The sequence below is a fragment of the Lithobates pipiens genome, unplaced genomic scaffold (assembly GCF_037356315.1).
Source record: "Lithobates pipiens isolate NorthernLeopardFrog02 unplaced genomic scaffold, aLitPip1_a1.2 Scaffold_35, whole genome shotgun sequence".
NCBI classification, from domain to species: Eukaryota; Metazoa; Chordata; class Amphibia; order Anura; family Ranidae; genus Lithobates; species Lithobates pipiens.
The window spans coordinates 10012145-10034849 of NW_027507811.1; the positions used below are offsets into that span (position 1 = coordinate 10012145).

Consider the following 22705-nt stretch of genomic DNA (forward strand, 5'->3'; position numbering starts at 1 on the left):
TTCTGTAATTAATAAGTGTTCAGGTTTAAAGGGATGAGGTGGCAACTCTATTAACCACTTCCCGACCAGCGCACGACGATGTACGTCGACAGAATGGCACGGGCAGGCATATTGGCGTACAGGAACGTCCAATATTCAATGCTGCCCTGCCATCGGGAGCACACCACCGGCGGCGAGCTCCCGCGCTGGTCGGGACCCCCGTGAGTCCGGTCGTGGGACCCGCGGACTCGATCGCCGCAGGCATCCCCACGATCGTCTCACGGAGCGGCCGAATGGAGGAAATGCCGTGTAAACAGCATTTCTCCATTCTGCCTAGCAACTAGTGATGCTGATCTCTGCTCTATGTGATTGGAGCAGAGATCAGTGTTCACTAAATGAAAGCCCAACCCCCCCACAGTTAGTAACACACCCCTAGGAACACTTAACCCCTACACTGCCAGCCACTGGTTAACCCCTTCACTGCCAGTGTCATTTACACAGGAATCACTGCATTTATATAGCAGTGATTACTGTATAAATGACAATGGTCCCAAAAATGTGTCAAAAATGTCCGATGGGTCCCCCACAATGTCGCAGTCACAATAAAAATCGCTGATCGCCGCCATTACAAGTAAAAAATTATTAATAAAAATGCTATAAAACTATCCCTATTTTGTAAACGCTATAACTTTTGCGCAAACCAATCAATAATCGCTTATTGCGATTTTTTTTACCAAAAATATGTAGAAGAATACGTATCGGCCTAAACTGAGGGAAAAAAATGTTTTTTTATATATTTTTGGGGGATATTTATTATTACAAAAAGTAAAAAATAATGCGTTTTTTTCAAAATTGTCGCTCTATTTTTGTTTATAGCGCAAAAAATAAAAACCGCAGAGTAGATCAAATACCACCAAAAGAAAGCTCTATTTGTGGGGAAAAAAGGACGTCAATTTTGTTTGGGAGCCACGTCGCACGACCGCGCAATTGTCAGTTAAAGCGACGCACAGTGCCGAATCGCAAAAAGTGGTCTGGTCTTTGACCAGCAAAATGGTCCGGTCTGCAAGTGGTTAAAGAAAGGGGCACTCAGTCCCCCCCCCCCCCCCCCGTTTTCTGGCCTGCCAGGCTGCATGCTTGGATAAGAATCCGGTATGGATTTTGGGGGGGACCCCCGCGCCATTTTTTAAAAATCTTTTGGCGTAGGTTCCCCTCCCAAATTCGAATTGGGCCTGGAATGGATCAAATCAAATTTGATTGCCGGCAATTCTTTGGTTTACATTCAGCTGTCAGGGGTTTCTCTGCCCGCTCCTCAACACCCAGCTATTGTTAAAGACACCGGGGGGGGGGCGTCGGCTCTGAAAATTCGCATTTGAACTGAATCTGGAAACTGCAACTGAACCCCTTTGGATATTTGCAGTGAAAATAGGAGGTAAATTTGCACCAGACACGTGTGAACCTAGCTAGTGATTTATTGGATTAACGCTGGTTCACACTTGAGATTATTTGGGGAAATTGATCACTTATTGAGTATTGGAGAAGCCCTGCTATTTTTTATTTTTTAAATTTCTTTTTTAACATGGTGTATTAACCCCTTCAGCCCCAGACCATTTGGCTGCCCAAAGACCAAAGCACATTTTGCGATTCGGCACTGCGGTCCTTAAGCGGTTAATAAATGTACATTGATTTAGAGCGGCAGCTATCCAAAAGAGGTTTTCTCACTTTTAGGCCGCGTACACACGCGGGGACTGTTTGCCCAACTTTGTCCGCTGAACAGTGTTTCGGCGGACAGTCCGCTCGTGTGTGAGCTTTCAGCGAACAGTCCGCTGAACAAGGTTTTTCGGAAATTCCGTAAAACTGTCCGCTGAAACTTTGTTTCAGCGAACAGTCCCCTCGTGTGTAGGCTTGTTCGTCAAACTAAGTTCCGCGCATGCTCAGAAAGGATTTACACGCCGAAAGTTATAATGCAGTGTATAGGACGTTGTATTTTCCGTCCCGTCGTACGTGCCGTTCACGTCATCGCGCACGGTTTCAGCAAACTGTTCGTTCGTCGTGTGTGGGCAAGTCCGTCCATGCTAATTTTGAGCGGACTGTTTGCTGAAACTGTTTGACGGACAAAGTTGGGCGAACAGTCCCCGCGTGTGTACGCGGCCTTAGTGATTTTGTTGCTGATTTCCTCTGTTTGTATTGTGTTTTTTTTTTAACCCTGCAGTTCCTCTGAGCTCCACAGGGTAGTGATCTCGCTTCTACCCAGACTAGAAGTCTCTATGGAAGACAAAGTGATGTCAGCTACAGGCAGGAAGTGATGTCAGCTACAAACAGGAAGTTGCGCGTGAGAGTTGACTTGGGGGGAACTAGAGAGACGACGTTGGTGGAACTGGCAGCAGCGGAGGTAATAAGATGTTATTTGATCATAGCGCTCGTCACTGTAAGTTATTAGAAACCGAATTTCTCTGTGCCTTTAATTGTCCCTCTTTTCAGTCTGATGTAGTCACAGACAAATCAATATATTATTTATCTGCCCAAAGTGTTTCTGTCGCTCTCAATATTTCCTCAGATGATTTCCCGTATTGAAGTGAAAACATCGGTATAAAAGAAAAGTAATGGTGACATAAAACATAAGTGGGTGTAACTGATCACATAGTCACCAAACGTCAATCCCAAATCTCTGAACAGAGTTCCAATGAAGGCTGAAGTCTTCTTCAGAAACCAACATGACCGGGGAGTGCCGATCTCCTGGTCCTCCACAGAGCTCCGTGGTTCCTCCTGATGATCTTCTCATCACTACAGGACACAGTACGGGACAGGGTATGTGACAAGACAGAAAGACACAGTACAGGAACACAGAGCTCCGATGTCGGCTAAAGTGTTCTTCAGGAACCGGCATGACCAGGGAGTGACGAATCTACTGATCCTTCACAGAACCCTATGCTTCCTCCTGAAGATCTCCTCTTCACTACAGGACATGGTACAGGGATACAGTATGGCACAGGGTATGGGACATGATAGAAAGACACAGTACAGGAACACAGAGCTCCGATGCCGGCTTAAGTGTTCCTCAGGAATCGGCACGACCAGGGAGTGACGAATCTCCTGATCCTTCACAGAGCTCCGTGGTTCCTCCTGATGAGCTCCTCATCACTACAGGACATGGTACGGGACAGGGTATGTGACAAGACAGAAAGACACAGTACAGGAACACAGAGCTCCGATGCCGGCTTAAGTGTTCTTCAGGAACCGGCATGACCAGGGAGCGATGAATCTACTGATCCTTCACAGAACCCTATGCTTCCTCCTGAAGATCTCCTCATCACTACAGGACACGGTACAGGGACACAGTACGGCACAGGGTATGGGACATGATAGAAAGACACGGTACAGGAACACAGAACTCCAATGCCGGCTTAAGTGTTCTTCGGGAACCAAAAATAAGATAAAATGATATTCCCGCACTAATCAAATATGTGCTTTTAAAATAAAGCTGCAACACTAAAGGAAATATCAGAACCCAAAAGAAATATAAAATAGAAGTAGTTGAGCACTTTTGCGCCTTATTTTGCACATTATTCAGGTTATAGCGCAGCACTACCTCTATCTTTATAGTTCTTCAGGAACCGGCACGACCAGGGAGTGACGAATCTCCTGATCCTTCACAGAGCTCCATGGTTCCTCCTGATGATCTCCTCATCACTACAGGACACGGTATGGGACAGGGTATGTGACAAGACAGAAAGACACAGTACAGGAACACAGAGCTCCGATGTCGGCTAAAGTGTTCTTCAGGGACCAAAAATGAGATAAAATGATATTCCCGCGCTAATCAAATATGTGCTTTTAAAATAAAGCTGCAACACTGAAGGAAATATCAGAACCCAAAAGAAATATAAAATAGAAGTAGTTGAGCACTTTTGCGCCTTATTTTGCACATTATTCAGGTTATAGCGCAGCACTACCTCTATCTTTCTAGTTCTTCAGGAACCGGCATGACCAGGGAGTGACGAATCTCCTGATCCTTCACAGAGCTCCATGGTTCCTCCTGATGATCTCCTCATCACTACAGGACACGGTATGGGACAGGGTATGTGACAAGACAGAAAGACACAGTACAGGAACACAGAGCTCTGATGTCGGCTAAAGTGTTCTTCAGGAACCGGCACGACCAGGGAGTGACGAATCTCCTGATCATTCACAGAGCTCCGTGGTTCCTCCTGATGATCTCCTCATCACTACAGGACACGGTACAGGGACACAGTACGGCACAGGATATGGGACATGATAGAAAGACACGGTACAGGAACACAGAACTCCGATGCCGGCTTAAGTGTTCTTCGGGAACCAAAAATAAGATAAAATTATATTCCCGCGCTAATCAAATATGTGCTTTTAAAATAAACCTGCAACACTAAAGGAAATATCAGAATCCAAAAGAAATATAAAATAGAAGTAGTTAAGCACTTTTGCGCCTTATTTTGCACATTATTCAGGTTATAGTGCAGCACTACCTCTATCTTTATAGTTCTTGAGGAACCGGCACGACCAGGGAGTGACGAATCTCCCGATCCTTCACAGAGCTCCATGGTTCCTCCTGATGATCTCCTTATCACTGCAGGACACATTACGGCACAGGGTATGGGACATGATAGAAAGACACGGTACAGGAACACAGAGCTCCGATGCCGGCTGAAGTCCGCTTCAGGAACCAACGCGACCGGAGAGTGTCAATCGCCTGGTCCTCCACAGAGCTCTGTGGTTCTTCCCGCTGATCTCCTGATTGCTACAGGACAGGGTATGGGACACGATGGAGAGACAAAGTACAGAAATATGGAGCTCCAATGCTGGCTGAAGTCTTCTTCAGGAAACCGACACCACCGGGGAGTGCCGATCTCCTGGTCCTCCACAGAGCTCTGTGGTTTCTCCCACTGATCTTCTCATCACTACAGGACACAGTACAGGGACACAGTACGTGACAGGGTATGGGACATGATAAAGCAGGCATCACTAAATTAGCGGACCGAGTCACTGTCCCACCAGGACTGCCAAGTTTTGGCCATTTGGAAACCGGTTATTCACCTCAGCAGCCGCTGCTGTCCTCCCAACAGAGCGGAGAGCAGGAGGCAGCCGCAAGACAACGCTAGAGAGCGGGAGACAAAGCATCTTTGGATGGAGGGTGGGAGCTGCCAGGGTTAACTTTTCAAGTGTCCCGGCAGGTGACTGGTTGTTAGGGTGAAGGGCGGTCCTAGCAACTAACCAGCTCCGGCAGCTCCTGCTCCCACCCTCCATCTCCCGCTGTCTGGAGCTGTCCTGCTCTCTTCTTGGTATACCTGAGTCAGGTAGGAGAGTGAAGGGGCAGAGCTGAGGGGGCTACAATGTGAAAGGGGGGGACAGAATTAGTGGGAGTCTGTAATGTGAATGGGGGGGCAAAGCTGAGCGGAGCTGCACTGTAGAGAACAGAGCTGGGGGGGTCTGTTATGTGAATGGGGGGTGGGGGGCATAGCTGAGGGGGGTTGCACTGTGAATGGGAGGAGCAGAGCTGAGGGAGGCTGCAATGTGAATGGGAGGAGCAGAGCTTAGGGGGGCTGCAATGTGACTGGGGGGGGAGAGAGAGTTGAGTGGGGCTACAATGTGAATGGGGGGCAGAGCTGAAGGGGGGGTTGCAATGTGAACGAGGTGCAGAGCTGTGGGGGCTGTGATGTGAAGGAAAGGTAAAGGAGACGGGGGGGTTAAAGGGGGGCAGAAGACATTGCTGTGGGGGGATGTGAAGGTGGGGGCAGAGAACAGTACTGTGGGAGGGGGGGAGGTGAATTGACGGGGGCAGAGGACTCCACTGTCAAAGGAAACCTGTGATGTAAAGCGGGACTGAGGAAACTGATGTATAGACCAGATTGTGATTTCAGAGGAGGGGGCTGTGATGTTAATGATCTGATTCAAACGCACAATTCATTTGCACCTCGGCTGGAATTTTTTTTAAGGATCGGACCTCTATGAATTTTAATTTAATACCCCTGCGATGGAGAGACACCGTACAGGAACACAGAGCTCCAATGCCTGCTGAAGTCTTCTTCAGGAACAAAAATGACCGGGGAGTGCTGATCTCCTGGTCCTCCACAGAGCTCTGTGGTTCCTCCTGATGATCTTTATGTCACTACAGGGACACAGTACATAGACAGAGTAATGGGGTTGAGGTAATCAGGCTTAAACACCACAGAGCGCTGGAGGGAAGAAGGCCAGGAGCGCAACAATTCGGGAGGAGTTGGTTTCTGAAGAAGACTTTATCCAGCATTTGGTCTTCATATGAATGGATGCAAGTAAAGCAGAAAGACAGAACACACTGACCTCTAGTAACATGTCGTAACAGTGCCGACCACAGCTAGTCCCTGTCAAAAACCATGAATCAGACTGAGACCAAAGTACAGTTAAATCACATTTGTTTAATAATAATAAAAAGGTAGAGTAAACATTGTCAAAACATAGCCAGAGTTCAGGAACCGGAATGGATAGTCAGACAAGCCAAAACATCAGGAAGCCAGAGAGGAGCGTAGTAGAACAGGAGGCGGATCTGGAGCCAGAAGCAATGTCAGACAAGCAAGTCTTTAACAGGAACACAGGAGAGCGTCTCTAGAGATGTGACCAAGGCAAAGGCAGAGATCATCTGGACTAGATGGCTTAAGTAGGCAGGACTGACGAGCAGGATATCATCAATAGGTGAGTGACTGTGGAATTATAGGAGCTGGCAATTAGCTGACAGCAGAGTGGCCAGCTCAGAGAAGGAAGGGCTGAGCCCAGCCCTGACAGTTCCCCAGCTATCCAGACAACCAATAAGTAAAGGCCAGTCAAAGCTGTGCACATATCAGGAGTACAGTGGCCGAAAGTGTTGATACAGAGTAAGTTGAAGATACAAACAACTTCCACTACCGAAAAAGAACACAAATGACTCTAATGATGGCTTCACAATATTACATTATGAACTATAACAAAAAAAAAAGTTGTAGAAGTCATCAACAAGATGACTGACCTCCTAATAGGAGAGGTAAGCGGGGCTGGGAATTCTGGGACGTTATCCAGTATGGGCAGAACTGATTTTACATATTCTCCTCTAATTTACTTCAACTGAATTTACATTCTCATCCTAATATTGTACAACTGATACAGTCCAGATAATTCTACACTATCCGTCTACAGAGAAATCCACATAGATCACATGAATGAGGATGGAGGAAGATCTGAGTGACATGACTGAGAAGATACTAAACCTCACCCTGGAGATCATCTACCTGCTGACCGGAGAGGTGAGGAGGATTCTGGGAGGTCACATGACATCACTCTTATCTCTATTAATAAAAACACAGACCTGACCGGAGAGGTGAGGAGGATTCTGGGAGGTCACATGACATCACTCTTATCTCTATTAATAAAACACAGACCTGACCGGAGAGGTGAGGAGGATTCTGGGAGGTCACATGACATCACTCTTATCTCTATTAATAAAACACAGACCTGACCGGAGAGGTGAGGAGGATTCTGGGAGGTCACATGACATCACTCTTATCTCTATTAATAAAACACAGACCTGACCGGAGAGGTGAGGAGGATTCTGGGAGGTCACATGACATCACTCTTATCTCTATTAATAAAACACAGACCTGACCGGAGAGGTGAGGAGGATTCTGGGAGGTCACATGACATCACTCTTATCTCTATTAATAAAACACAGACCTGACCGGAGAGGTGAGGAGGATTCTGGGAGGTCACATGACATCACTCTTATCTCTATTAATGAAAACACAGGACTGACCGGAGAGGTGAGGAGGATTCTGGGAGGTCACATGACATCACTCTTATCTCTATTAATAAAACACAGACCTGACCGGAGAGGTGAGGAGGATTCTGGGAGGTCACATGACATCACTCTCATCTCTATTAATAAAACACAGACCTGACCGGAGAGGTGAGGAGGATTCTGGGATCTAACATGATCTTCCTATTGGTTCCCCAATACAGAGATTTCCTCTTGTGAAGTCCGGTGATCATATGACCATCACAGTGCCTCCATGTGACTCCCTAAAACCTGAGAGACACAACATGGAGAAGATTCTGGAAGTCACCAAGAAGATGATGGAGCTGCTGACAGGAGAGGTGAGGAGGATTCTGGGAATTCTGGGACATTATCCAGCAACAGACAAGGGATGTGTCTGGATGGTGACTGTATCATTGTGTGTGTCAGGTTCCTATAAGGTGTCAGGATGTCACTGTCTATTTCTCCATGGAGGAGTGGGAGTATTTAGAAGGACACAAGGATCTCTACAAGGACGTCATGATGGACAATCAGCCGCCCCTCACATCACCGGGTAAGAGGAGACTTTATTGTAAAGGAGAGAGCAGTACGGAGGCTCCACCTAGATCCCCCATCATCTGATAAACACATAGAAACAATGTATTCAGTCAGTGTGTGTGTTTCCTACAGATGGATCCAGTAATGGGAACCCACCAGAGAGATGTCCCCGTCCTCTGTATTCCCGGGATTCCACACAGGAAGATCACACCATCCCCCACCATCATCAGGTAGATGAGGAACAATCACTGATAGTATCATTAGGATCTGTACATTATCTGCATTGTTACCATTGATGTCATTATTATTATATATTCAGAGTGGAAACCTGAGAGATTCTGAAGTTGATGATCAAGAAGAGTTTAAAATGGCGGATGAGCAGTATATGGCGATGAAGGAGTTTTTTGAAGGAAACGTGGATCTGTATAAGGTTTTCATGATGGGGTCGCATAATACCAGAAACCCACCAGAGAGATGTCCCCGTCCTCTGTATTCCTGGGATTTCACACAGGAAGATCACACCATCCCCCACCATCATCAGGTAGAGGAGGAACAATTATGAATAGTTATGACTTATACACAATCATGTTTGCTACAATAAATGTTTTATTATATTTTCAGAGTGGAAACCTTGAGGATTGTAATAGTGTAATAATTAAAGAAGAGTACAGGCATGTGGACAATGAATATGGTGTAATGAAGGAGATTTCAGGACACAAGGATATGATGGAGCCACCTAATAACAGAAACCCACCAGAGAGATGTCCCAGTCCTCCTCTGTATTCCCGGGATTCCACACAGGAAGGTCACACCATCCCCCACCATCATCAGGTAGATGAGGAACAATCACTGATAGTATCATTAGGATCTGTACATTATCTGCATTGTTACAATTTATGTGTATTTTTAATTATATATTCAGAGTGGAAACCTGAGAGATTCTGAAGTTGAGGTTAAAGAAGAGACACATGAGCAGTATGGAGTGATGGAGAATCATTCAGAAGGATACAAGGATATGATGGAGCCGCCTAATACCAGGAACCCACCAGAGAGAAGTCCCCGTCCTCTGTATTGCCAGGATTCCACACTGGAAGATCACACCTATGCAAAACATGATCAGGTAGATGAGGAACAATTATTGGTATTTATAATTTATACACAAGCATGTTTGTTACAGTGAATGTTTTATTATATATTCAGGGTGAAAATAATATTGTTGTTGAAGAGGAGGCTGAGGAGGTGATGGAGGAGTCGGAGTTTCTCACATCCGTGTTCCAGACCAACACAGTGGAGTCACCCATCTACAGAAACCCACCAGAGAGATGTCCCAGTCCTCTGAATTCCTGGGATTCCACACAGGAAGATCACAACTACGCAAAACTTTATCAGGTAGATGATAAATGATATATGGTAGCTGCGATTTATAGACGAGCAAAATAAGAGAAAAGCTATGACGCTATGCTGAAATACAGGGGAGTTTATGGTTAGGGTGGAAAGTTGGGTGGAGGTCTCTTTAAGAGTCTCTTTGAGAGCCCTGTAGATGTGTGTAGCTCCTTAGGCAAGGTCTCCAGAAAACCTATGGCACATGTAAGAACAAACAAACAGACAAGGGCGCCAGCTCCCAAGTGTAGAGGGCGATCGGAATGCAGATAAGGAAGAGATAAAAATGCACTCACTGTTTTAAAACAAAAATCCGCTCACAGGATGGAGACGGTTAAGCAGATCAGGGAGGGTTAAAAATGCACTTACAGGATGGAGAGGGTTAAGCAGATCAGGGAGGGATAAAAATGCACTCACAGGATGGAGACGGTTAAGCAGATCAGGGAGGGTTAAAAATGCACTTACAGGATGGAGAGGGTTAAGCAGATCAGGGAGGGATAAAAATGCATTCACAGGATGGAGACGGTTAAGCAGATCAGGGAGGGATAAAAATGCACTCACAGGATGGAGACAGTTAAGCAGATCAAGAAGGGATAAAAATGCACTCACAGGATGGAGACAGTTAAGCAGATCAGGAAGGGATAAAAATGCACTCACAGGATGGAGACGGTTAAGCAGATCAGGGAGGGATAAAAATGCACTTACAGGATGGAGAGGGTTAAGCAGATCAGGGAGGGATAAAAATGCACTCACAGGATGGAGACAGTTAAACAGATCAAGAAGGGATAAAAATGCACTCACAGGATGGAGACAGTTAAGCAGATCAGGAAGGGATAAAAATGCACTGACGGGATGGAGAGAGTTAAGCAACCTGTTCCGATATGGGTGGAACCTTCTGGGAAGCTATGAGGTGTTACACAGATCAGCAGGGATGCGGCTGGAGGGCTTTAGAGCTTTCCGAAGGAAGCTGCCAGCATGTGGTCGCTGTTGTCCACCTTGGAGCTCAAGCAGGCAGCAGTGAGATGCAGGTCTTCTGGGACATCTCCTCTGGCCACAGCGGGCTCGGTTGTCCTTGGCTGGGATTGGATGAGCTAGACTGTGGCGTCACATGTCATGTGGGTGGGCAGAGCAAGTAGGACAGCCCCTTCATTAAACCAAAGAGTCCCTTTTTTTTTTCTTTAGTAATTTTTGGCTTGACAAAGGGGTGGCCCTATTTGTCCTTAAACACGTTAGCACGCCCACCCACGTGACGTGACAGCCTTACTCATCCTAGTTGTGGAGGTTTCACTGGACCAGGAGGGGTCAAGATAGTCTTAGAATAATGTGCTATACTATGGCTAGGCACCATCTCTCCTGGGGACTTGTCCCTTCATTTTTTTTATCTGTTACCCATATTGTGTTGTTGGTCTCGCCCTCTCGGGTAGTTCTATAGTTCCATCAGTTTTGATGGGTTTTTGGTTTCACAGCCTCTTGCTGGTTGAGGCTCAGTGTTCCTTCGGGATCATCCTAGTTGTGGAGGTTTCACTGGACCAGGAGGGGTCAAGATAGTCTTAGAATAATGTGCTATACTATGGCTAGGCACCATCTCTCCTGGGGACTTGTCCCTTCATTTTTTTTATCTGTTACCCATATTGTGTTGTTGGTCTCGCCCTCTCGGGTAGTTCTATAGTTCCATCAGTTTTGATGGGTTTTTGGTTTCACAGCCTCTTGCTGGTTGAGGCTCAGTGTTCCTTCGGGTGGAGTCATCACCCTTGGCAGTGATCTTTCTGTCCAGGTTGATTCTCTGTGGCCTTCCATTGGTCATTGGAAGCTTCCCGTCTTGTAGGGGGCTTTGTCTCGTAGGGGGATAATTCTGAGTTCCCATCCCCTTAGGGCCCTACCATTGGCTGTTGACCACCCCTCAAATCGACTGCTTTTGGACGTCTAAACCTCTAGTAGGTGGCCGTATAAACGGACTGTTTTTGAATACAGTATGGAAACCTTTTCTTTTGCTGCCATTCTGTTGGTTTAGGGTGAAGATCCGATGAACATGAGAACTGAGGGTGAAGTAGAAGAGACGTATGTGAGGGATGATCAGCAATATACGGAGGAGGCTGGAATGACGAGGACATTCATAGAGGAGGACACTCCTACAGAGATCAGCACAGGTGACCCATAATATATTCTTCTCTTATCTCTGCTCCGTTACTGGACACCAATTGGTCCAAAGGCCCATTGACTGAAGAGAAGGGGAGTCCCAGCTGGTTGGGACATCCTCAGAGATGGCAGTATTAGGTTGTGGGTCACTCCTAGTTACAGTAGCACAGATATGATAACACAGATTGAGCCTTTCTTAGGTTGGTTCCTCTTCTTCCAGCAGACTTATAGCTAAATGTTACCATAAAAATCTATTACCAGTCTTGTTGGGATGATAAGTAAGGAGCAACATAAGGACTGAAACACTTATCTTTCTTTGAGGTAAGCTCCCTCCAGTGCTGCATATCACCAGAAGCCTAGGCCTGTGGTCACTTGTTCTACGGTAAAGGTTCTGCAAGTCTGAACTTTGACCTTTCTTGTGTATCAGAGATCACATGACCCAGTGCCTAGGCTTGTGGTTGAATAAAGCGCATGGACCTCCCAGCCCCCATTGGTTCCTGCTCTTCTGACAAGGCTGTGTAAATGTAGAAGTGATCTGGGAGGAGGACCAAAGAACCTTTGACTGAAGAGGGGGGAAAAGTCCCGGCTGGTTGGGACCTCCACAGAGAACATCTCCTCACTCATATCTACCTGATCCAGATGGGATCTTGATGGAAGTGAACTAACCCTCTCATATCTATTGATGATGTTTTTCTATTTTTCCAGGACACGCCATGGAGAAACCCTCAAAGGATCGTCTCACTTTATCTCCAGGTTGTCAACTGGAAGATGGGGAAGTCACAGGAGATTATGTCGGAGAAAAGACAATGATCTCCACTATGGATGGTGGACTTCACAGTGTGGATAGACCATGGAATCCCTCCGACTCTGAGCAACCTCGTACTGTGAGGGACGGTGCCGGGATTCGGGGGGAGGAGACGTTTCCCTGTCCTGAGTGCGGGGAAAGTTTTAGCTCTGGTTTAGGTGTTATTATACATCAGGGATCTCACAAGCAGGGGGAACTTCTTTCCTGTTCTGAGTGCGAGAAATGTTTTTTAAGCAATGCACAATTGGTTAGACATCAGAGAACTCACAAAGTTAAGAAGTCGCATTGCTGCCATGAGTGCGGGAAACAGTTTGTTCAAATATCAAAACTAAAGGTACATTACAGATCCCACACTGGTGAGAAGCCATATTCATGCCCCATGTGCGGGAAACGTTTTGCACAGAAATCACAACTTGTTGTACATCAAAGATCTCATACAGGCGCAAAGCCGTATTCCTGTCCTGAGTGCGGGAAATGCTTTTCAAGCAAATTCGAACTTGTTGTACATCAAAGACATCACACAGGGGAGAGGCCGTATTCCTGTCCTGAGTGTGGAAAATGTTTTATGATGAAATCAACACTTGCTGGACATCAAAGATCTCACACAGGGGAGAAACCATATACCTGTGCTGAGTGCGGGAAATGCTTTTCAAGCAGATTTGGACTTGTTGTACATCAAAGATATCACACAGGGGAGAGGCCGTATCCCTGTCCCGAGTGTGGAAAATGTTATATAACTAAATCAACACTTGCTGCACATCAGAGATCTCACACAGGTGAGAAACGATATACCTGCGCTGAGTGCGGGAGATGTTTTTCGACGAAGTGCTCGCTTAATTATCATCAGAGAGTGCACATGGGCGAGAAGCCGTATTCCTGATCTTAGTGCGGGCAAATGTTATAGCCAGAAATATCAACTTAATAGACATCAACAATCTCACAGGAGGGAGAAGCCATATTCCTGTTCTAAATGTGGGAAATGTTTTTTTCACATAAGTCCACTCTTACCATACATGAGAAGTGTCACACTGGCGAGAAGCCATATTGCTGTCCTGAGTGTGTAAAAAGTTTTTTCGCGGTGGGCTGACGTTACTAGACATCATATTAAATGGCGAATGCAGAAATAACCGATTCCCTGTTCTGAGAGCGGAAAAAGTTTGTTACCGAAATCAGAACTTGTCAGACATCAAAGATCTCACACGGGGGGAGAAGCCGTATTCCTGCCCTGAGTGCGGGAAATGCTTCTCGCAGAAGTTTTATCTTACCAAACACCAAAGAACCCACACAACCCTCAAGGTGTATTAGTGTCCTGAGTGTGGGATATATATATATATATATATATATATATATATATATATATATATATATATATATATAGGGATCATATTTTGCCGTCCATCAGAGATCTCACACTGGGAAGAAGCTCGCCTTGATCTACACCTCAGAAAACACGTGGCTGAGCGCTCCTCTGATCTTTATCATGGAAGAAACACTTTATAAGGAAATCAGAGATCACTAAAGACTTCAAAGTTCTGTCTGTTTTACGTTTTACTTTGCTAGGAGAGAGAAGGAGGGGGTGTCACCGCTGGTCGGGTCCCTCTAGGAGAAAGAAGGAGGGGGTGTCACTGCTGGTTGGGTCCCTCTAGGAGAGAGAAGGAGGGGGTGTCACTGCTGGTTGGGTCCCTCTAGGAGAGAGAAGGAGGGGGTGTCACTGCTGGTTGGGCCCCTCTAGGAGAGAGAAGGAGGGGGCGTCACTGCTGGTTGGGTCCCTCTAGGAGAGAGAAGGAGGGGGTGTCACTGCTGGTTGAGTCCCTCTAGGAGAGAGAAGGAGGGGGTGTCACTGCCGGTTGGGTCCCTCTAGGAGAGAGAAGGAGGGGGTGTCACTGCTGGTTGGGTCCCTCTAGGAGAGAAGGAGGAGGGGGTGTCACTGCCGGTTGGGTCCCTCTAGGAGAGAGAAGGAGGGGGCGTCACTGCTGGTCGGGTCCCTCTAGGAGAGAGAAGGAGGGGGTGTCACTGTCGGTTGGGTCCCTCTAGGAGAGACAAGGAGGGGGTGTCACTGCTGGTTGGGTCCCTCTAGGAGGGGGAAGGAGGGGGTGTCACTGCTGGTTGGGTCCCTCTAGGAGAGAGAAGGAGGGGATGTCACTGCCGGTTGGGTCCCTCTAGGAAAGAGAAGGAGGGGGTGTCACTGCCGATTGGGTCCCTCTAGGAGAGAGGAGGGGGTGTCACTGCTCGTCGGGTCCCTCTAGGAGAGAGAAGGAGGAGGTGTCACCACTGGTTGGGTCCCTCTAGGAGAGAGAAGGAGGGGGTGTCACTGCTGGTTGGGTCCCTCTAGGAGAGAGAAGGAGGAGGTGTCACCGCTGGTTGGGTCCCTCTAGGAGAGAGAAGGAGGGGGTGTCACCGCTGGTCGGGTCCCTCTAGGAGAAAGAAGGAGGGGGTGTCACTGCTGGTTGGGTCCCTCTAGGAGAGAGAAGGAGGGGGTGTCACTGCTGGTTGGGTCCCTCTAGGAGAGAGAAGGAGGGGGTGTCACTGCTGGTTGGGCCCCTCTAGGAGAGAGAAGGAGGGGGCGTCACTGCTGGTTGGGTCCCTCTAGGAGAGAGAAGGAGGGGGTGTCACTGCTGGTTGAGTCCCTCTAGGAGAGAGAAGGAGGGGGTGTCACTGCCGGTTGGGTCCCTCTAGGAGAGAGAAGGAGGGGGTGTCACTGCTGGTTGGGTCCCTCTAGGAGAGAAGGAGGAGGGGGTGTCACTGCCGGTTGGGTCCCTCTAGGAGAGAGAAGGAGGGGGCGTCACTGCTGGTCGGGTCCCTCTAGGAGAGAGAAGGAGGGGGTGTCACTGTCGGTTGGGTCCCTCTAGGAGAGACAAGGAGGGGGTGTCACTGCTGGTTGGGTCCCTCTAGGAGGGGGAAGGAGGGGGTGTCACTGCTGGTTGGGTCCCTCTAGGAGAGAGAAGGAGGGGATGTCACTGCCGGTTGGGTCCCTCTAGGAAAGAGAAGGAGGGGGTGTCACTGCCGATTGGGTCCCTCTAGGAGAGAGGAGGGGGTGTCACTGCTCGTCGGGTCCCTCTAGGAGAGAGAAGGAGGAGGTGTCACCACTGGTTGGGTCCCTCTAGGAGAGAGAAGGAGGGGGTGTCACTGCTGGTTGGGTCCCTCTAGGAGAGAGAAGGAGGAGGTGTCACCGCTGGTTGGGTCCCTCTAGGAGAGAGAAGGAGGGGGTGTCACTGCCGGTCGGATCCCTCTAGGAGAGAGAAGGAGGGGGTGTCACTGCCGGTTGGGTCCTTCTAGGAGAAAGGAGGAGGGGGTGTCACTGCTGGTTGGGTCCCTCTAGGAGAGAGAAGGAGGGGGTGTCACCGCTGGTTGGGTCCTTCTAGGAGAGAGAAGGAGGGGGTGTCACTGCTGGTTGGGTCCCTCTAGGAGAGAGAAGGAGGGGGTGTCACCGCTGGTTGGGTCCCTCTAGGAGAGAGAAGGAGGGGGTGTCACTGCTGGTTGGGTCCCTCTAGGAGAGAGAAGGAGGGGGTGTCACCGCTGGTTGGGTCCCTCTAGGAGAGAGGAGGAGGGGGTGTCACTGCTGGTTGGGTCCCTCTAGGAGAGAGAAGGAGGGGGTGTCACCGCTGGTTGGGTCCTTCTAGGAGAGAGGAGGAGGGGGTGTCACTGTTGGTTGGGTCCTTCTAGGAGAGAGAAGGAGGGGGTGTCACCGCTGGTTGGGTCCTTCTAGGAGAGAGGAGGAGGGGGTGTCACTGCTGGTTGGGTCCCTCTAGGAGAGAGAAGGAGGGGGTGTCACCGCTGGTTGGGTCCTTCTAGGAGAGAGAAGGAGGGGGTGTCACTGCTGGTTGAGTCCCTCTAGAAGTGTAGTCTGATCTCCTCTGATCTTCAGCTGAAGCTTCAATGGAAGACATCATGGTGAGGGAGGATCTAGATATTGCTTGTGGATGAAGAGAAGGGGAGATCAGACTACATAACAGGACTGGCCATTTCTGTGCAGTAGTTACCAGTCTATGGAAGAATCTTCATTTGCTTGGAGAGAGCCTCCTGCAAAATGTGGCATTAGCTGATGTAAAATGTTTAATTCATGCAATAAAAATTTGACTATATTGACACATTTGTTAATATGAAACAAATGAATATTAAATATTTCCTTTCTTAAACACATGATATTCTTTGTAAGTTGATTGATTAAGTCTTCTTTCAGATTTGTATGCTGAAATGTTCTTTTCTTTTCCTTTATTCCTTTTTCTAACACTACAAGTAAGGTCCATCCTGTAGATTTTAGTTTTAGTCTTAATCTGGTGTTTTAGTAGTTTGGTTTTACCGGCTTGTACTTGTTGGAACAGCCGACTCTCCCCCTTCTCATAAATCTCAGGACATCTGTAGTAGACCCCAACGATAAGTCTTATCAGTTCATAGACCCGTCTATCATTCCTTCCATAATAACTTCTCTGCACCATCACCACCTCCAACCACAAGATCATCTTTCTTCCTCACTTTAACATCACATCTAACACAGAAAAACCCCCCTCCATCTTTTCTATGTTCTATCTCCCTCTAAACAAGAGGATTGACATAAATACAAACAGCCCGGTCTTGTGAGGTGTCAAGCCATGTTTCTGGAACACCAACCACATCTCCAACCACAAGAACATCTTTCTTCCTCACTTTCACATCACTTCTAACATAAATAAATCCCCCTCCATCTTTGCTATGTCTCATGTCACTCTAAACAAGAGGCTCTGTTAGGAACCATGAATCAGACTGAGACAGAAGTACAGTTAAATCATACTTGTTTAATAATAATAATAAAAAGGTAAACATAGTCAAAACATAGCCAGAGTTCAGGAACTGGAACGGATAGTCAGACAAGCCAAAACGTCAGGGAGCCAGAGAGGAGCGTAGTAGAACAGCAAGCAGGATCTGGAGCCAGAAGGAATGTCAGCCAAGCAAGTCTTTAACAGGAACACAGGAGAACGTCTCTAGAGATGTGACCAAGGCAAAGGCAAAGATCATCTGGGCTGGAAGGCTTAAGTAGGTAGGACTGACGAGCAGGATATCAACAACAGGTGAGTCACTGTGGAGAGGAATGAGCTGGCAATTAGCCAACAGTTAAGCAGCCAGCTTTGAGAAGGAAGGGCTGAGCCCAGCCCTGACAGGATCAACATGAATACAAACAGCCCAGTCTTGTGAGGTGTCAAGCCATGTTTCTGGAACACCAACCACAAGATCATCTTTCTTCCTCACTTTCACATCACATCTAACATAGAGGAACCCCCCGTCTTTTCTATGGACAGTGTACCTCTAAATAAAAGGATTGACATGAATACAAACAGCCCAGTCTTGTGAGGAGTCAAGCCGTGTTTCTGGAACACCAACCACATCTCCAACCACAAGATCATCTTTCTTCCTCACTTTCACATCACATCTAACATAGAGGAACCCCCCGTCTTTTCTATGGACTGTGTACCTCTAAATAAAAGGATTGACATGAATACAAACAGCCCAGTCTTGTGAGGAGTCAAGCCGTGTTTCTGGAACACCAACCACATCTCCAACCACAAGATCATCTTTCTTCCTCACTTTCACATCACATCTAACATAGAGAAACCCCCCTCCATCTTTTCTATGGACAGTGTCCCTCTAAACAAAAGGATCGGCATGAATACAAACAGCCCAGTCTTGTGAGGAGTCAAGCTGTGTTTCTGGAACACCAACTACATCTCCAACCCCTAGGTCATCTTTCTGCCTCACTTTCACATCACATCTAACATAGAGAAATTAGGAGGATTAGCATGAATACAAACAGCCCCAGCCCAGTCTTGTGAGGAGTCAAGCTGTGTTTCTGGAACACCAACTACATCTCCAACCCCTAGGTCATCTTTCTGCCTCACTTTCACATCACATCTAACATAGAGAAATTAGGAGGATTAGCATGAATACAAACAGCCCCAGCCCAGTCTTGTGAGGAGTCAAGCTGTGTTTCTGGAACACCAACTACATCTCCAACCCCTAGGTCATCTTTCTGCCTCACTTTCACATAACATCTAACATAGAGAAATTAGGAGGATTAGCATGAGTATAAACAGCCCCAGCCCAGTCTTGTGAGGAGTCAAGCTGTGTTTCTGGAACACCAACTACATCTCCAACCCCTAGGTCATCTTTCTGCCTCACTTTCACATCACATCTAACATAGAGAAATTAGGAGGATTAGCATGAATACAAACAGCCCCAGCCCAGTCTTGTGAGGAGTCAAGCTGTGTTTTGGGAACACCAACTACATTCTCATCAATGAAACCATCAACATCTCCCATTCTGCCATCAGATTTGTCCTGTCCGTTTCCATCCGGCTGTCATTTGATCTGATCCATCGGATGGATGTGGAACGGATCCCCATCCATCTGAGCGGATGGGATCGGATGCCGACGGGTGTCCTTTGACATAGAAAACAATGGGTAGTCCAACTGCTTGAAAAACGGACAGGCAGACCTGATCAGTCCATAGGTGTGAAAGTGGCATAAAAAAAAATAGCATGGGGGCCACCCATAATTCATACAATGTCCTTTGGGTCTGGAATAAGTTTAAGGGGGATCCACCCTGAAAAACTTAAAAAAACTGAAGTAGGTCTCCCCGTATTCCATACCAGACCTTTTGGGTTTGGTATTGATTTAAGGGGAACCCCATGTAAAAAAAATCAAGAGACAAATGCATGGCTTACCCCCTAAAACAAGATTTAGCTACCTTTAGAAATTTCTGGTTGATATTCAGCTCTCCAGTGTGTTTGTTCCTATGAACCTCTGACTTGGTTTCTGCCTGCCCTCTGGTTTAGACCTCTCTTAACGGACTTGCTTCCTTGTATGACCTAACCTTGGCTAAACTCTACTAGTTACCTGCTACTTACCTCAGGCCTCCAGCCACTGCCCCAGACCTGCTTCACCTGCCTAGGGCAACAGTGCTGCCTACCTGGATGTCTTCTCCAGTACACGTCAGCCTAGACTTCTTCGCCAGCAGTTCGCAGCAGGCGACTGTGCTTCTTCAAGCCTTGCACTTCCTGTTCTCACCTTCAATGGTGCTTGGAGCTTAGCCGCAAATGAACCCCTCTCTCCACTTGGCCTCCAATCAAAAGGTCATTAACAAATAGTATCTGGATGGGATCAATTCTAAGCAAAGTCGATGAACAAGCCAGGGGTTGATAAAGAGTAGTAGCAAAGGTATAAACAGCAGCAGTGATGGCAAGGAGCAAGATATTGGCTGGAGCGAGCACAATAATCTTGCAAACAGGAAGTGCAAAGACATGGCTTAAATCAAGCAGTTCATGGGAGGAGCAAAATGGTTTAACGTCCACCAGAAACAAGATACAAAGTAAGATTGTCCAAGGAATCAGGCAAGGATCTGTCCTGAATCCCCGGTGGTACAGTGAGAAGATCCATAGGCAGACATCACAGAGATTGTAGGTTCAGATCCAGATCCTGACAAAAACCTACAAAAGGGGGTGTAGCAGGGTCCTGGGCCCCCAGAGGACTAATGGTGAGTTAGGGACAGCTGACATCCTTCTGTGTATATTGGGTTACAAGGCATGGTGGGTACAATGCAAGGTAGATTGATGGGCGCCAGACACTTCTTGAATGCAAAGAGATTTATTGTCTCTTGAACAGAACTGGGGGAGAGAGGGTTAGGGCCAGGACACCCTTAAGTAGATGGAACGTTAATTGGCAGACTCCGAGACTTTATAGGTAGACAGCCACGCAGGGAAAGGCATCCAGCTAAACACCACATATGCGTGAGTAGGACCGCTGTCTCCTATGGCAACAATCTTGTAACAGTTTGTAACATAGGTTACAAGGAACTCCTTTACTTCCTCTACAATCTCCTATTGTAGATCTTCACTCAACTGAGCTCCCAGTCTTTCACTTAGACTTACTGACCCACTGCCACTGGATCCCCTGAGCTCTTCCAATCTTCTCACGCAGTATCTTCCTCAAGCGTCACCACCACTTTCCTGCTAGGTCCCTAGCTTGGCACTCACTGAAACTCCTCAAGTGTCACCCTACTGGTCTGCTTGGTCCCTGGCTTGGCACACAATAATGCTCTGCAAGCGTCACCTCCACTGGCTTGGCACTTGCTGAAGTTTCCTAATTCTTCACCGTCCCCGGCTGGTGAGAAGACTGCGCTGGTACTTGCTTCAGCTACTCAGTGGTCCCCGGTAACAAGGGGGTTGGTCCCTTAGTGGTGACAGCTTCCCCTCTACCTCCTACCACGACAGGGTCTCCGGCCAGCAGAACCGTTATTTCTGGTTGGACTGCAAGCCCGCAGTGTCAACCCTACGCTGCTCTCCTGCTTCTGGATTGGCCATCAGACAGCCTAGCAGCCCGGGGCAGCACAACACACGTCCACCCAGACAGCTGTCCAGGTAGCACGGAACCCCAGTCACCTGATTCCACCCAAATAAATAGGTTCTACCAGCTTTGTGAGAGGCCCCAGGCTTCCGGTCTAGCAGCCCGGGGCAGCACAACACACATCCCCCCCAGACAGCCGTCCAAGAGGCACAGAACCGTGGTCACCTGACTCCACCTAAATAAATAGGTTCTCCCAGCAGGCCAAGGGACCTAGGAAATCCCTGTCTATTGGCTGAGACACCCCATTCATTCTTAATCCTTCCTTGCAATGCCCTTGTCTTATCTGATGTCAACAGATACCAGACCACCTAGCGACAAAAGAGACGTGGAGCAATTCCAGAGTTAGGGCGAAATCAACTGACCTCCTAACTATTGGCCAAGGCAACTATCACTTTGCAAATAAATTTAATAGAAACCCTGCCTAAACATCAGGGTGATAGAGGGGTAAAGCATATAAACAGAGGGGGATGGGTAATCACTGATTGGTTACTAGGAGTGGATTCAGGGGTGTCACAGGTCTTGCAAAGCAACATGGGAAGGTTTTTATCATGGTAGAGAGGTATTTTCAAGCAACTTTTGCTTATGTGGTAAATTAAGGGCTAATTACAACAATAATTCGGCAAAATTGGTCACTTTACTGCAAATTCGACTGAACCAAAATCTCTCCACTCATCCCGATCATTAATATATTTATACCCCCTTTGCAAGGAATGGATATGATGTGACCTATAATTATATATAGTACAGGTACTCCTCACTTAGTGACCAGGCTCAGTTCCAACGACCAGGTCGTTAAACAAATTTGTTGTTAAACAAAAAATCCCAAGTAATCAATATTTTAAGCATTCTTAACTACTGTACTGTAGTATGAAAAAAAAGGTCTAAACACCAAACTCCAACTCAATAATGTTACTTTAATTTGCATAAGTACAGAACAAAAAATGAAAATTCTGTACTGTACAATACAATAATTATAGAGCGTTGTTAGGATGGGGAGAGCTGGTCGTAAGTCCGATTAGTCATTAAACAGGTAAGTCGTTAAACGAGGAGTAGCTGTACAGACACAGCTCAAGGCCGTGTTCCCACTACGAGACGTTTCTCGGGGCTGCAGTTCCTCTGAGCTCCACAAGGTGGGGATCTCACTTCTACCCAGGCAGGAAGTCTCTATGGAAGAGAGGAAGTGATGTCAGGTAGAGACAGGAAGTGAAGTCATGTATAAATGGGAAGAGCTGGCCGAGAGGCGAGATAGCAAGATTTAGAGAGAAGACATTCCTGGAACTGGCAGCAGAGGAGGTAATAAGATATTATTTTATCATATCTCTCATCACTGTCTATTGTTAGGAACCAAATCCCTCTGTCCATCTTTGCCTGGTAAATGCCCCTCTTTCCAGTCTGATATACAGTTGTATGGCTGAGCTCGCATTGCATTCGCACGAAAAAGATGCAGGAACCTTTTTTTCTCCCCACACTGGAATCGGATCACATTATTGTTCCTACCCATTCGATCGGATTCCCGTCCGAAGTCACAGTCCGCACTGCGATCTGTGAACCGATCTGAGGGTGTCATTAACTTTGCATTGACTATATAACTTATTGTCACGTACCTGGTGGTAGAGCCCAACCTGCAGGAAGAGACCTCTCTTGCGGCTCCGACTCGAGGGCCCTGGTAGAGTATACAGGTAACACAAGAGTCAGGAGTGGCACGAG

At 47.3% G+C, this 22705-nt stretch overlaps 1 protein-coding gene and 1 pseudogene across 2 annotated transcripts in view; both read left to right on the plus strand.

Moving 5' to 3' along the window:
• LOC143955477 (uncharacterized) overlaps window positions 1-16766 on the plus strand; it is a 34305-nt pseudogene extending 17539 nt beyond the window's left edge. The window contains exons 9-17 of the transcript XR_013269806.1: window positions 7981-8109; window positions 8198-8321; window positions 8438-8535; window positions 8625-8846; window positions 8927-9136; window positions 9228-9425; window positions 9506-9694; window positions 11697-11832; window positions 12527-16766. The product of XR_013269806.1 is annotated as an uncharacterized LOC143955477 (transcript). The remainder of the gene's footprint in view (window positions 1-7980; window positions 8110-8197; window positions 8322-8437; window positions 8536-8624; window positions 8847-8926; window positions 9137-9227; window positions 9426-9505; window positions 9695-11696; window positions 11833-12526) is intronic.
• A 5440-nt stretch (window positions 16767-22206) lies between these two features.
• LOC143955478 (uncharacterized) overlaps window positions 22207-22705 on the plus strand; it is a 112807-nt gene continuing 112308 nt past the window's right edge. Inside the window, exon 1 of the mRNA XM_077465518.1 lies at window positions 22207-22291. The gene's annotated coding sequence lies outside the window, so the exon portion shown is untranslated. The remainder of the gene's footprint in view (window positions 22292-22705) is intronic.